The following is a 15,823-nucleotide window of genomic DNA, read 5'->3' on the forward strand; positions in this document are numbered from 1 at the left end:
AGTCAAGGTTTTGACTATCTGTTTCATTTAATTACATATCCCTTGATTTATGGTTCAGGAAAGGCTGTAAATGAGGACATCACATATGCAATCCAACCTCAAAATGTTTTCAAAATCAGCAACAAAAATCCTCACATGAAGTCTTATGAAAACAATCCCCTGGGGAGCCACATGCAGTGCAGCCTGGTCAGCTTCTGTGTTTATCAAACAGCAGAGATGAATGGCTGACTTTGATTTTTTCCTAGGTGTGCAAATAAAGAGCATTAGACTTGCTTATCCTGAGATGTTTACCTTCATCTGTCAGTGTAGGGAGCTGAACACGTGGCTCTGTGCCCCAGGGGAGGTGCAGGCCAGGAGATGTTAGGCTAGGCTAATGTGGCTTGGCAGAACTACACTGTACCAGAAAGGCAGAAGGCAGCAGACTGTCAATTAACAAGGGGACCAGGCATCAGAAGTCATAGACCAGTTTCTGGGTGCTTGGTCAACCCACCTCGCTCGGACATCAGAGACTTCAATGAGCACATAAAACAGCAACAAAAAAAAGGGAGGTAAGACCTGTAAGGAAAAGTACACTGAAACTTTCTTCACAGCACACCTGAATTTTGGAGCCATGCAATCCAAATTCTGCCTGAGGCTATGTATTTATCAAATGACCTGTTACATTAAGAGTGGAAGAAAGTCCATCTTTAAGCTCTCTGTTCCCTAAGTGGTTCAAGGCACATAATGCATGTGATCAGTGACATGCAAAATAGCAGCTGATCTGCTGAGCTGATCTGCTGAGCTGATCTCCACCCAGAGCTGTAGTAAGGTACATTATGCACTCTGGCATGACAACCCCAGGGTATGTATAACTGGCAGGACAAAAATTCCAGGTAGGGATAATCTCAAATAATTGATTTTATGAACAGCAGTTCTAAGGGAAGCTCCAGGGTATGGGATAAATAATATGGAGACAGAGTCCAGCAGGATATGTAATCTTGCATTATGTAAGGCATATTTTGGTTTACAGACTGGAAAACTTTAAAATCATATGGGAGCACCATGATCATCAATACAAAACCCACACAATTACTCATGTAACAATGTTAGAGTATGTGGTTAATCTGTAGTGTACCTTTAAAAGTTACAATGGGTGTCTTTCCAAATAGCTGCCAGAGACAGAGAATCCAGCACACTTCTGGCAAATTATTGCACTAGTGAATTATATTCTGTTATAGAAACTGTAAAAATATTTTTTTACCAACAGATTAAAACAGAAATCTCTCCCTCATGTGGGTGTTTTGTTTAACTTAGGTAAGATTTATATTTTGAGCTTCTTAAGCCTTTTGATCTAAGGCAGGTGTTCAAGACTTTCAACCATTCTTTTCAAACTGTAAAGGAGGGGGAAAAGATCCAATAGCCTTGAACAAATCAGCATAAGGACAAGTCACACTTTGAACTAGTAGATAAATCTAAATTTTTTTCTGCTAAAAATGTTGTGTTGGGAGTTACTGATTCACCTTCACACAGGGCAGTGGTTGAGGTGAAGCTTCAAGCAGGAAGTTCAGGTCCAGGATGGAGTTTCTGATCAAACTGCAAAACTAGCCTTTAGCTCAGGCAACAGCATGTAATGGGGCAGTGAATGCTCAAAGGAAAATGACATTGAACTTTCTCCTCTAGGAAATCCACATTAGTGGTGTGAATTGAGTCTCACAAGCCCTTGGTAAAGGGTTTTTTTCATAGGCTATATTGGCATGTTTCATTTGCATGGCAGTGTACCACAGACACAGAATTTGAAACATCTATTTTTAAAAACTGGATTTACTGATCAGCCCCAGATATTTTGGTGAGGGTTTCATTAGGTAGTAATATGAAAGTACAGAAGTAATAAACTTCCCTAATCCTACTTGCCTTTCCTGCGACTATATTCTGGCAGCAAGCAGAGATTCAAAACAGAAAGTTTCAAACAACTCTTTCCACTCAGAGGTTTTCTAAAGAAAAATGTCCTTTCTATGTTTCTTTCTAAGAAACAAATGCACTGTTTCTGTCTAGGTCATTCTGCACTAAATCACTGGACCCACATCTCTCTAAGAAAGAGTGGAGAAGAATCTTATCATTACCACAATGGCTCAGTCACCCTTAGGCTGGCAGGAAAGCGTAAGCCCTTTTCATGAGGCTTATGAAATGGCTTCTGGGCAGGAGGTGCAGAATAGAGGCCAGAGAGTGTGATGGCCAGGGTAAACCTGCCTGCAGTGCCAAGCAGCTCACTATACCAAGTGCTGTGCAGAGGCTTTGTACACAGTCGTCTGGAGATGGAGGCACCCTGCTTCTGTTCTCACACACTCTTTATTAAACAGGCTTTTGTTAGGCTTATAGTTAAGATTAATGCAGCTAACTGAAGTACCAGCTCACTGATTCCACATTTGGTGGGTGAATTTCAAAACTGGACAATTCATTAGAATATCTCTCCCCCCACAACTTAATGTCTTTGTGAAGTTCAAAGAACTATTCACAAACAAGCACCTGTTGCCGATACTAAAGTTATTTCCCAAACATTGAAATGTTTTTGACTACAAGAAAATTATGATTTGAGACACTGGTTACTCTGAGATAGAAATAGATACATTTTACCATTCCTTTTGTACCAGCCACTGTGGAGTAAAGGCTTATGTAAACAGCATCTTTATAGGATTTGCATTTATACTGCCTTGCAGCATATAAATGTTTGGATCTAAAATCTAGTGCTCATCTCCTTTTCTTGGCTTATAAAAAGACACAGAGCCCACACTGGAGCTAAGCTCCCACGCCATGCACACCTCACTTCTCCCCCTCATGGTAAGAGAAACCTGGGTCATGTCTTCCTCTCTTCCATACCTGCCTAACATCAGGAGCAGTTTTTATCCAAAAGCCCTTTTTATTTCTAAGTAGCAGTGGTAATAACACGAGGTGCCTTTAAAAGCTCATTGCAATTTCAGGTGAATGTCATCAATTGCTGTATCTCATATTGGGCCATAAAACAAGAACAGCAAAAGCACATAAATCACAGGACTTAAAATGTGAAAAAAACATTACCTTCAGAAGTCCAAGATGCAAAGAAAATAAGCTCTGAATTTGTTGTGCTCAAAGGCACTATAGTTCTTTTGGTTGTCATGAAAAGCCAATTTCATGATATTTTGTGGTTGGATTTCTGATTTGGGGATTTGACAACACTATATGTATTTTCCTAGTAAGACATGGAGAAGTGCATTCAAATAAAGGTGCTTTTTGCTTATTGAAATGCTGTGTGCCTTAGAGAGGTCATCCTCACCATCCCTGGCATTGTGTACTCTCTGCTGCACCCCTGACTGTGCTGCTTGTAACCTCTTTGGCTGAACCATCTGCTTAATGAACTGCAAGGAAACACCAGAATAGGTTGCTCCCCCCAGGAATATGCTGGAGTCTGGCATGCTATTCCCAAATTCATAACTCAATCACTTTGCAAACATGCTTTTCAACAGCCTGAGGACTCTATTTGGTTCAACAGCCTATTAAGAGTCAATGTAGTAGATTGTACCAGATTTTACATGGAACTCTAGCATCTCTAGCTCAGTCTGTTTGATTGGTAGGCCAGGGCAATTGGGGGAGATGGGGGGGAAATGCTGAAGAAATTTTGTGAAATACCCTTCTCCCTCCTTCACTAACTATTGCAACTTTGAAACATTTTGTTCAAATAACTTCAAATTCAGTCAAGTTACCAATTGCCTACATCCCACTCATGCTAAATTTGAAACTCAACAGAGAAAGAAAGAAAATCCTTTAGCAAAGATGCCAGTAAAAACTGGATTTATGGAGGAAAGCAAGTCTTGCCCTCACATAAAGAGTGTAAGTTTGTGAGTTAGACTTACAGAATGGCATTTACTTAGTTCTGTATCATCACTATATCCTCCACATTACAAATAAAAAAATCAGAAAATGTACCCAGTCCCGTTAAGTTACCTTCTGAACATGTAGCAAGAGATTGTCTGTGTTTCCGAGTTCCTGCAGTATAAATACACAAGATGCACAGAGGAAAGCTGTATTCACTTCATTTTTTATCCAGACACAGGAAGATGAAATGAATTATCCATTGTCACTGAAGGAATGGAATTAAACTAGATATATTGAATCCTGTGACTGAGCTTTAGCTGCTTTCAGGTCTATTTGCATCTTTTCCTTGACATTTATCAGCATTTCTGAAGCAATTTGAGTTCTCTTGATGAAAAGATTGGCAAAGTAAAAAGTATTCTCTCATGCTACAGTAGAAGCATACATTTATCAAAGGGGTAGGAAACATTACATGCAGCTTATTTAGAAGTTATAAGCATTTCTCACATTTCCCATTGATTAACCTTTTCAGAAATCGGCGAACTGATTTTTGTGGGTATTGCAGGGCTTGCATGAAACTTTATTAAAGTTTCCAGAGGCATGAATCCACTCCCCTTTTGACCCTAAAAATATCTGTAACCTAACAACTACACAAAACAATAGTGAAGTGTGACTAAACGTGAATGGCAATGTACTGCTGACAAGCTCTGACCATTAACATTTTTCTTTCTGTTTAACTCAGCAGGCGAAAGGCAGCTAACAGAAGCTGTCTGCTGTTATGAGCACTCAGAAGCATTTCATTGTGAGTACGCAAAAGAAAACGAGTGCAATTCTCTCTGAGAGCGCAACTTTCTAGGTTTCCATTATTTCTTTACAGATTAATTGTGGATAAATGCAAAGTGCATATTTAGAAACAGGACACTTTCTTCTGTTGAGATTTTTGGAGCCTTCAACCCAAGCAGGTGAGATAATTGAGACATACAAGGCCAACATCTGCTGTGCAATTGTACTAATATGATTAGTTTTGCCATGGTGTTACTAAAAGAAGAATATAGTCCTTTTATAGCTTAATTGATCACATTTAGATGTTTGAGGAAGTCTGAAGGCAATCAGAAAGCTTCTTCAGGGGTCAAAAGTGAGTTCCCCTCAGACTAGTAGTGATGTGCTGAACTCCCTCAAACTTCAGCAGGGTGTGGGGAGGCACCGAACTCAGCTCTCCTCCTTTCTGGGGGAAATTACCAGCTACACTGTTCTACATAAACAGTGTGTCTGGCTTTGTTGGCAGTTGTGTTTTAAAATGAAAATGAAAACAATGAGTCCTGCTCAGCTCTCTGCAAAAAGACTTGTAGATGCCTATTTTCAGGGGATGATTCATGGCCCTGAATCCTGAATGGATGGAAGAACCTGTGTGCTGTCTAGAATAGGAACCTCTGTTTCAGACAGAGCTCTGTCCTTATCACTTCCAGTTGGTTACTCTGTGTGGCTTCCTGCTTCTAGCACTGGTTCCTTTGATCCCCATTCTGAGACACCTACATTGGCCCACCAGGTACCAGGAGCCTTGGCACTTAACAAATTCTGGAGTCCTCCAAGACCTAGGAATTCTTTTTATGCCTTGAGCTCCTATAATCTATAAAGCAGTGGTTGTTTATTACTTCCCTCAGCTGGATCTGTCCACAAAAGCTATCCCAGACAAATTAAACAGTTAATAGGCAGGCATTTGTGAAAATACTGTTGCACATTTCTCTTTCTACAGGTATGACCAAAATCAGGTTAGATTAATCCTTTGGCTGCTGTAAATCCCTGTTACTGTTGAAGTTGGTGCAGATGTGCTGATTCACGCCGGATGAAAACCTGGCCAGTAAGATCAATTAAAACAATTATCTTAAGAGAGAAATAAAGATTTTACAGCAATGTTCAGATATAAGAAAGGCTCTTCTTGTAAATGTCATGTTGTAGTTCTATGGATTATTACTGGAGGGTTTTATGGTAGTTAAACATAAGGGGGCAATTTTAAAGTACCAAATTTAAGTAACGAAAAAGCAAAGCCCATGCTCAGTGAATTATGAAGAGTGTGTGAAGGGAGGTAAGTGTGAGAATCCAGTCCCTGCTCATAGAAAGAGCTCTACTGTATGTTCCTACAAATATTGATGTTTGAAATCCAAAGCACATGTGATGCATTAGTGTGAAACAGCGATTACATACATGCTGCTCTCTGCTCTGCAGTTCAGGAAAAGTCCTTATGTAATGAAGAACTGAAAGACTTATGAGGGAATCCAATAGACTGTTATCGTGTAAAAATACCAGTGCTCTCCAAAGTCAACTCACAGTTCCTCAAATGTATGCCGGTATGTGTTTTGTTTTCCAATAGGCCTGAGAGAGAAGGAGCTCCATTCATGTCAGACCCTGTTAATCTCATACCTACAGCTCAGTCTGCGTGAATGGAACAGTGACTTGGGAAACCCACTGCTTTTCTTTCCAGTCAATTCTCAAACACATAAAACCTACCACAGGAGATCCAAACACACTCAAACAATAATAGGCAATTTTGCCAATTACAGAAACTACTTGTGGGCAATAAGAAGGGAACTTTTCATCCAACTCTGATTTTGGGTGTTGGAAAAATAAGAATTATTTCTTGATGTTTCCTTCATCTGCTTCTGTCAATAGCTTTCTGAATCATGAAAGTTTTAATCATACACTATCCAAATGACTGTAGCAATTCTTAATTTAAAGATTTAGGACTTTAAGAACAAAACAGCAAAAGAAGAAAATTTAACAACAAAAACTCAAGTAATATGTAACAACAGAGCTCCAAGTCCATGTAGTCCCAACATGTTATAGATGAAAATACATTTATTTTAGTGGGCATCCAAAAAGGAGGACCAAGCCCAGAGTTTTTCATAGGTCCAACTCTGTGCTCTTTTCAAACTAAGAAAAGCTACTGTTAACTTAATGGAAACTTAATACCAGTTATGACTGCCTAAGAAGTGCTAAATAGGAACTGCTACCCATTTACTTCATATATATCAAATGCCTACTTCTATGACTTTGGGATGGTTTGCGGCATGCCTCATACTACATGCTAAAATCCCACTGCCCCTAAAGAATATTACTGTTATAGAAATAAGACCTTTGCTTTTGAGAATTTCTCAGAAACTGTATGCAAATCCTTTGTTCCAATTCAGATCTCCAGTAAGACATGCTTGATATTGTCTTCTGCAAACTTTAATAATTGTGTATCAATATGACAGAATGTTATAATCTGCTGTTTCTGTAGCCAAGCCAGCAGCTTCTAGATCACCTGAATCACAGTAATATGGTGGTGGTATAAAAAAGTCATAGGACACTGGAGATAAGGGGGCCTCTGCCTCGTCCAGAGATGGGAGCTAGGAATACAAGAGCCCTTTATGTTCCATTCAAATTGATCAGGTTCGGTGTGCTCTCACTGAAGAGTCAGTGTGGAAACTCTTCTGCCTGCATTTCTAAATGGCTTTGTTGAAGGTCAGTATATTATTTGTAGCTCAACTGGTGTGTTCTTGCACAGCTAGGTCACAGCAGTCCTGTAACAGCAACTGTTTCTTCACACCTTTTTAGAAGAGAAAGGTGAATCTGTTATTGTTGCCTCCAAGAAGCACAATAGGCATGACATGTCTGAAGACATCAAGACCTACACAGGTATAAACTTTGAGCAATATGTCCTGGTATTCACTCTGCTACCCCACAGGCCACCAATTTCCTAAAAAATCATCTTCATGACAGTTTTTATATTTGATCAGACCTCCAAAGAAATATCTTTTTTAAATTCATGCAAATTTTGTAAAAGTAGAGGACACAAAGCTACAGGATGGCATGATCCATTCAATAAGTTCTCCTATTGGAATAAGATTGATATTTGGAAATTTGCCTGTAATTTTACTTACTTTTTTTTAAGGGCAAAATTTACTGTCCTTTCAATTATCACTGTTTAAGAATATTAAGTGCTTGTACTGAGGAGCTTTCTAAAAAATTGTTTTGGTCTAAAAAATTCTTTAAACGTTTCACAATGCTGGGAAAAAAAATGGTATATACAATATAAATTATGGTATTGACCTGGGTCTCTCCATATAAGATTATATAGCTTTATTACTCAGGAGATCACAGTTGTCTTAAAGTCTCATTTGGGGCTCCATGGAAATCACACAGTATTTCAGGTTGTGCTTGAAGTACTGTATGCCTAAAAGAAAGAATGCAGGAAAGGAATGATCAGAGCAGAAAGTAACAGCAAAAGGCAATAGTAAATTGAAGAGAACTCTCTATTACAGTTGGCTTATTCTACAAAGCACAAGAATTTTATATTCCTCATAATTTGCCCTGGATGTTCACATTCATCTAACTGTTTCTGAAAACCTAGTAAACTTTCAGTCTCCATATCATCTCTGCCAGTGAGTTCTTCAGATCAATCATCTGCTATGTAATTATTACTGTGTCGCCTTTTGATCCCTGCTTTCAAAGAAGTGTCCAATATATTTTCACTAACTTCTTCCCTAAGCTTTTACCAGGCCTTTCCTTGCTCATTGCCTCTTGAAGTTTACAAGTTTATAGCTACACCTAGTCAGTCTTTAGCTCAGCTTGCGGTTACAGAAGCTCCTTTTCCAGTTTGTTGTGTGTGAATTGTCTACCAGAACAAAAATTTATCATGTGAACAAAAATTAGTCATGTGTCAGTCTGTGTCCACAGCTTGAGTTAATTTACAGTCAGTGAGTTCACTTCAGACCAGAGCTGGAATAAGAACTAAAATGTAGCTTATGTGGACAACTGGATCAAAGTCTTGCCCAATGCCAGCATGATACTATAGATATAGTTCAACCTCTCCACATATAGAAGAGACTCCTGCCTTATAAGAATAATTATTGCCAAAAATATATTTAAATTGGCAACAGCTGTAAATAAAAAATGAGTCACTGTGATCACAAGAGATGATCAGAAAATGTAGAACACGCTTTCTGAAAAGCTTTTTGCAAGTTCCTTACTAGTTTAGTATCAGATGAAAGTGCAAAGAACACATGAGAGTTTGGGAAATGGTAAATGAGAGAGAGCTCTGAACAAATAATTAAAGAGAGAAAGAGAGAGAGGGAGAGAGAGAGAAAAAAAAGGAGAGAAAGACTTCTAGGAGGATCAGGGAGAAAAATAGTGATGAGGGGAAGTATTTTGAGCAAAGCAAGAAACAAGAAGGGAAGCAACAAGACTGGGGCACCAAGGTGAGACAGTTTTGTGAGCTGGAGAATATAAACTGAGTGGGAACATTCTGACAAAATCTTGACATTTCTCAAGAGTGGAACAGAGTTATTTGTGGATTTAAAGGATATCTGTTTCTGAGTTGGAACTGGGGAATATTTATCTTATGACACGTTTCATGTTCTTTTGTCTACTAAGCCTTCTTCAAAGTCCCAGCAGGGGACTTAATCCCCTCAGCACCATAACTGATAACATGCTGCATGACATCTGCCATTTTCTGTAGATGGACAGCACTTAAGTCTCTCCCTTGACTCTGACTCACAGCCCTCTGGCCTGGACCACTGTTCTCCAGCCTACAGCAAAGAGATATTGAGTGAGTGCTTGGTGACCAATATCTTAATCATAGGCAGGGGTTTTACTGTGGCTAGTACAATAAAGACCTTTATAGATGCTCACTGCCTCCCTTCCATGCTCATCCTACAGTTACAGGAACTGCTCCAGCCTTATTCCTACTGTCACCAGCTGCTCTAGCTGGGTGGCCCTAAAACTTCCAGGGACCTGGTGTCTGTAGCTAGGGAAAGCTTAGGTCTCCTAGCTACAGTACTGAAGGCTTTTAGTTGCATTATAGCTGGCAGGAGAACTTCCTGCTCTGGCTACTGCAAGATGAGCTGAACATCCTTCTGCCCCTTGCAAGACACGGAGACAATTGCAGGGCACTGGGCAGCTCACCAGCCAAGGAGTTTTAAAGCCAGGATCTGAGTGGGAGCTGACAGAAGTGAAAGGAAGGAGAGGTTTGTTTGTGGGATTATTAGAATTATTAGAGCCCACCCCTTCTGAATTATGCACGTGCCTAAGCAAACTCTGCCATCTGTACTTTAAGCTCATAGGAGATAAGCAGAGGAAAGAGGGGTTTTATCGCATGTGCTGCAAAGCCTTTGTAAAGAATTAAAACAAACTGTGGTGCTTTGTCTATGAAAAACAGCAAAGCCTCAACCATGCCGATGTTTTGTCAAAAAATATTGAATCAATTAGTGACCATAACATTTTCAAATGGCTTCCAAACAGCAAAACAGATTTTGGCATAAATAAAAATCCTCTCTCTTTATTGAATCCTTATATGGGAAGTTTCAGTGCAGAAGGAATTCACAGCATCAGAGTCATCAGGCTGGACCTTTGCAACCGGAGAAACTTGGGTAGCAGAAGGGGCACAGAATGCAAAATTGTCACTCCACCGTTTAAGGTCTCACTTCAAGGCCAACTGAAGTTGCTAAATGGGTATCAGTGAAACTTCATTTATGGAAAGTGGATGAATGTTTCCAGTTGGCACAGCAGCTGTATAGATCAGGATTTTGTGCCGTGGCCCAACAAGATAAGTTTGCAGAAGCCTCTGTAATTTGGCTTCAGTCTTCCTTTGTCAGTCAGAAGCTATGAAGTGATTCACATGGTGATTGGATCCTCTGAGCTGATTTCCAACCAACGTTCTGCTATCTTGGAAGTAGCACTCCATGGCCTCCTCAGTGTTAATCATAGAATCATATCATAAATTCTTCTCTCCAAGAACATCTTAGGTTTGTTAATTTTGGGGAGTCCAATCAAGACAATAAATATATAATAGTCTTCTTTCTTCCATCCTAACTCCTATACAGAAGACAACTTCCTTCCTGCTTGTTACTCAGTTGTATGGTTATCTACTCACAAGAAAATAGCCATTGGTCTTCTGAAAGTACAGCTGGGGTACTTTTCAGTCACTCTGAGCTTTTCTCTCGCTTTGATCAGTGGGTTCCTTTTATCCAACTTTAGCAAGAACTGCAATCTCAGCTGAGGAAATAGCTCACCTCAAAATTAACCCCAAATTTTGGATATAGTACAGGATATATACATAGATTTAAACCTGAGTACAGCTAACATTTTTCAGGATGCTTGCAGGACTTAGCTAAAATTAGCTGTTAGAACTCAAATTTCACCTGCTAAATGTCTGCCAGAGAATTATGATTTTATTTTGCACATTGTGCTGAAAAAGATTAGCTGTTTCCAACAATGAAATTAGTGGGGGACATTGTTTTGTGCATGTTAAATAAATTATCATGACTTTTTTCAGAAGATTCTGCTGAAAAGAGATCTGAAATATACATGAGTGTCTTGTGTCAGAGATGAGCCTTTTGTCTTTTCCACTAAAACAATTCAAAGTTGGCCAAACCTTAAGTCACTGGATGCAAAAATTAATGTTTCCCTGTACACAATAGTGTGGTAGAGCTACAGTGAGTATATTTCAAATGAGAAATTCAGGGTTCAAATGAGGGATTTGAATTTTGCCCAAAATTGCTGGTTTAGGCTATTGGCTAAAACATCAAATCTGAGATTAATGGAGATGTTCCCCTTCTCTATACAGGGCTTAATTGTGCCCAGGTATCACAGAACATAGAATCAAGAAATTATAGAATTATGGAATTTAGGTTGGAAAAGGCCTTTAAAATCATCAAGTCCAATTGTAAACTTAAAACTGCCAAGTCTACCTTTAAACCACATCCCTAAAGTGCCACATCCACACATGAAAGTAGCCTGATTCGAACAAAAAGAGAAAATAATGACTGCATGGAACTAGAAATACCTCAAGAGACAAGGGCATGTGGAAAAGGTAATGAGGAGCATGAAGGAGAAAAGTGGTGATGATGATGATGATGATGATATGGGAAAGCAAGAGTTGCAAAGCAAGTCAGAGAAAAATCTCACTTTTGGAGTGATAAACCAGCAAGACATACCTCCAAGCAAATTTTCCACAACTCACTGTTCCTTTTGTATCAGCAAGCATTCTCAGACTACACTGGCTATTTGGTGGATGGAGCTTTGGGGATTACCGATGCGTTTTATTCTGGTTTCATCCTTGTTACTGTTGTTAAAAAATTGCCAAAGACATTCAGAAAAAGACTACATGTAGTACCTAGGGGATGCAGAGCCACCTGTCATGGAAGAACACTGGGTCCCGGCTTAGAACTCTGCTTGCCTATCTCTGTGTTACTTTGCTGCGTGCTCCTGGAGCTGAAGGAGATCAGCATTTCCCTGAATGAACTGGAACAATGAGCACAACAATAAAAAATCCAGTAAACGACATTCCACTGTCTTCCACTGTGTTGGCACCTAAATTTTAAATGAAATTAAAGCAAATTTAGGCCAGTTACAAGATTCTGCTAGTTCCTCTGCTCTTTCAGCGGCTAAATGTTGTAAGGGTGCCACACATGTAAGAGAGCCAGAGAATCCAAGAGATTCAAGTAGAATCCCAGATATCCAAAGAGATTGTTTCTAATTGTTCCACTGATGCCTACAATATCTAAGAATCAGTTGCATAATTTGGCTTGACAAAAGTAGTACTACACTTCCAAGAGTTATTACACAGCAGATCGTGTCATATGCTCAACTCCTCTAGGACATTCAGCACCCAATCAAACAAAATGAAAGATGTAGAAACATGAATGGGCTGAGCCATTTCCTTCAGGTTTCTCTGTTCACTGTTGGCATCGTCCTCCACTGGCAATTTGGACACTGCTAATTTTGCTTCAGAAATGACACAGTAAGAAATTAGGAATGCACAAAATAATCCATTTTGCAATTCCTTAACTTCTTCAGTCTTCACCTGCCTGACACTAAACTGATAGCAGCTGAAATAAACCTCATCAAAACTACCAGAATCTCAATGTGGAATTATATTGAATCTACTAAATGTTTATTTAAAAGCTAGACAAATGTTTAATAACTCACAGGTTATTCAGGATATCAGGATGAAGAAAATATTGACCTCTAAATTATCTGCATGAGCTAAATACTGCGCTGGATTAAAAATTGCTTATTTTTCTTTACTTGTGTTTTCGTTGGGATTTTTACATTTTTCATTCTTTTAGACAAGTTTGTGCATGCCTCTAATGAAAGAATATCTTTTCAGTTGCATGATGCACTGATTTTAAGGCAGGAGAAAAGTTGTGACAATCAGTATTAAATCAATATGCATCTGCTACTGCATGCATTGCAGACATAATGGGGTTTTTACCCAATGTATAGTAGAGAACACATTATTTATTTTTTTCTTTAAGATGTGTATATCTTTCTGTTTTCTGTTCCATGAAGCTCTGGTATTCCCAACCTGTTTATTTCATGATACCTATATGGTCAAATCTTAAGCATTTGCTGTGGCAGTGTCCTAGCATATATACTGCCCTGTGCTCACATATGGTCTGCTCAAACCCTGAATATGTAGATACCTGATCTGTTTTCTAGAAACTTGTTACTTGGACAAGATTCTGACAAACTGGAATGTCAGCCCAGGTTTTTTGGCAGGGTGCCTCCGTTTTCTGTTTCCGTAAGAGGCCTTTACTTTCCCAAGCTTCTTGTCCCACTGGTAGTTTTATAAAAAAGCTCAGCATGTCCCTGGAAGTTCACAAAGCCTTCTTCATTCATAAACAAGCTGCTTGCGAGCCCATGAACAGAATGGCTCTATCTGTGACGTCTGATTGACCTTCAAGAACTGCACACATGACAGAAAAAATAATAATAATAAAAAAGGGGGCAGAAAGTTTAAGGAAATAGACAAATGAAGAACAAGGGGCCCATCAGTGTGTTAGTAATGTGGTGAATGCAAGAATTAAAGATATAAATATCATGACGGGCTGTATTTGCATTGCCACAGTCTGTTTAAAAGAAAGAACCCCAGAGCTAGGAACCGATGCCTCCTGCATCCTTAATGGCTTCTATATAAAAATTGTCATTTTCTTTGTATGATTAAAATAAAGAGCATCGGCAAAATAAACTCTCCCTTCCTACATGTTTCTTTTAGTGACTCTACTGCTGATAGAAGATGCCAGTGTAACAAGTCTGCAGACAGAGGCCTTCTGTCTGCAGAATAGGTACAAGACAAGCAGTGGCAGGGAGAGGGTCTCTGCCACACACACAGCTCACTCAGATCAGCAAGACCACCCCAAGAGGGGAAGGAATGTTCAGTCCTTGGCCTCCTTACTGACAGCAGCAGCCTTGGAGCCAATCAGTGTCCTTTGCCAGAGAAGTTTCAGGCAGGCTGGAGTCTGAGCACTTGTTGCTAGCCTGAAGTTAACAGTTTGTTTAGCTTCATTTTCTACCAGGTTCTACTGACAACTGCTCCTGAGAATGTGAGACATGTCATTACTGGCCTGTGCCATATGGGGCATTCATGCAATTGCCATTTCTAGTTATTCAATTAGTCACCATTCCCTGTCCTCTCCTTGTTTTATCCTTTCTAGCAAGCTCACTTACTCTCTGATTCCTTCATAGTAAAATTTTTGTCCCTTCTTTTCCTTCCCAGTTGGCACTTTCCTTATCTTCCAGTGCTCCTTTTCCAGTGGAATGCCAACAGAGAAGCAAGGACTTTCTTGGCTTTAAGCAGCTAACTGCTTACCAACACCCCGTCTCTTCTTCAGCGAATTCCATGCTCACACATTTCTAACTGCACATTTTGCAAGTCAGAACTTCTGATTCCTTTCCCCTTCCTCCTGACTCTGTGGCAACAGTTGATGATGTTTCCATGACCTCTGAAGTACAAAGACTCTGATGGCAGATAGGGTAAGTGAGCCACCTCCAAAGTACCTGCTTTGTGACACTGAATATAAGAGGAGAGATGTATGTTATCTCTTTTTTTCCCACTTGATCTCATTTGTTACAGTGCCAGAAAGGATGCTATGGACTTTCATTTAGTGTCAAATTCCCACTGTCTGAGCAACATGATGACTTAGAAGACCAGCAGTGGAACAGAGTTCAGTCCTGACTAAGGGTGATCACAGGCCAGGATCAGGTTCTGGCTGTGGGTGGCCTTATCTTATGTTAACTTGCACCAGATACTGAGTTTCCAACTGCCTGAATAAACATCATCATTTTAGGTAGCATAACTGATAGCTCTCCATCAAGATGCCTGCCAATGAATTAGTCATGGAAATGAAATTAAGCATTATTACTCTAGAAGCAGTCACTCATTTGAGGCTAAGTGATGCAGCCAAGGCTCTGGAGAGAAAACATTGGCATTTTCTAAACTGTAAGTGCTCTGTGGATAAAAAAGAACTTTTATCTTTAGAAAAGTGAATCCAAAATATCTCAGCAGTGTTCTCATCATAAGGAAATTATCTTGCAGGCTCTGCAGGATATAGGCAAGGTCAGGTAGCAAGTAAGTGAGGTTGTGGATACCTCACAATGACTCAGATCATGGTCCTCTTTGGAGCTTTGCTAGCCTGGTCTCTAGAAATGTAGGCACAATTAATTTCCCCAGCATTCAGGTAAACAAGTTATGACTTGCTGCTATTGAGATTGATTTAAACCACTGTATGTCTTGTCTGAGGGCTAATGTACTCAAGCGTGTTCTTTGGTACTAAGCTCAGTGAACATGGAACAGTTCTCTTCCAGGCTGCTAGTTTCATTTACTCTGTAACAGGGTGGCCAACATCCCAACTATTTATTACAACCTGCTAACTCCTGAACCATGCTCATGAATTGTGTAGGAGTCTTCCAGGTAACGGAAGTGAAACTGTGCCAAGAACATTTCTAACAACTTACTAGCACAGAGAACTGAGTTCCAGTGCTGAGGAACATTTCCTGGTAATGTTTACTTTTCTAGTAGATGAAGTCTTCAGGGAACCATTTTTATTGCCATCTTTGCTGGGCTCAGGCACCATTAGCAAAAATGGCAATATCTGAAAGTTTTCCAACTGTAGATTTGACTCCCAAGTACTTGAACATGTTCCCATTGCTGTTTACAGAGGTTTCTAGAAGTGATAATTTC

Source organism: Acanthisitta chloris, unplaced genomic scaffold (genome assembly GCF_000695815.1).
Source record: "Acanthisitta chloris isolate BGI_N310 unplaced genomic scaffold, ASM69581v1 scaffold23237, whole genome shotgun sequence".
Lineage (NCBI taxonomy): Eukaryota > Metazoa > Chordata > Aves > Passeriformes > Acanthisittidae > Acanthisitta > Acanthisitta chloris.